Below are 1,023 nucleotides of genomic sequence, written 5' to 3' on the forward strand. Positions count from 1 at the left end.
TGTTTCTTTGCCCGCACAGAAGTTCAGATCTGCTCCATTATCATTAATTTTGTTCTTTTATTTCCTCTGCGCGGGGTGAGCGGAGGAGTCAGGCTTCTTTGAGGTTTTCGCAAGCTGGCTCTGAGTGGCGGGAGGTGACCTGCAATTCTTCACCGAGTTTAGGGACGGGGGGGGGGGGGGGGGGGGGGGGGGGGCTCCCTGACTGTGCGCGGGTGGGGGGGGGGGACGACAGAGACCGAGCCCGCGTGTCGTATACTTGTGGAAACGTGGTGGAAAGTTCGGCGCGAATGTTGGCGATCTCCTAAAATAAAATTGAAAAAACAAAACAAAAGAAAAATCATGTTATCCAAACCAAACCCCCAGAATCAGGGTCCCAGGAACAAACCTCGGTCTGTGCCCTATCACGACAGACGATTCAACAAACTTTAGCTTCCACGCCGTTTCCTTAAATTAAAAAAAAAAAGAAATCCGTAAAAGCAAAGCCGGCGTGTCCACTCGCGAGCCAACGCGCGTGGACAGATGCAGGGATCCCGGGGGTCCTCAACTTCCCCTTCCTTCTGCAGAGTTTTCGGGGCGCTTCCAGAACCAGGGTGGTGAGTGGTCCCTCAGGTGGGGAGCCACGTGGTGGGGGCGCGCGTTGGGAATGGAGTGAGGTGGGGGGCATCCGCACCCTCGCTGCGCCCGGCTGCGCCCGGGAGGGCGGACTCTTTCTTAACCCTCACTGCCTCCTCCTCCCTCTTCCCTTTTTAAGCCAGAGGCGCGCGCAGAGCTGTCAGCCACCGGCGGCGGCGGCGAGACCTTCCTTGGTCGCTCCCGGGCCCCGATGACAGACCGGGGTGGGGGCTGAGTGGCAGGGGGTGGGAGGGGTGGGGAGCCCGCACGTGGGGCTCCAGTTCTTCCTTTGGGTTCCACTTGGGACCTGGTGACAGCCTTAAGTGGTCGTGGCGCGGCCCTGGTGGCGGCGGACTCGGGGCTCCCCTGGCTCCTGGAGCGCGATGAGCCGGGCGGAGGGCGGCCGCGGCG

The sequence above is a fragment of the Dipodomys ordii genome, unplaced genomic scaffold (genome assembly GCF_000151885.1).
Source record: "Dipodomys ordii isolate 6190 unplaced genomic scaffold, Dord_2.0 Scaffold8, whole genome shotgun sequence".
NCBI lineage: Eukaryota > Metazoa > Chordata > Mammalia > Rodentia > Heteromyidae > Dipodomys > Dipodomys ordii.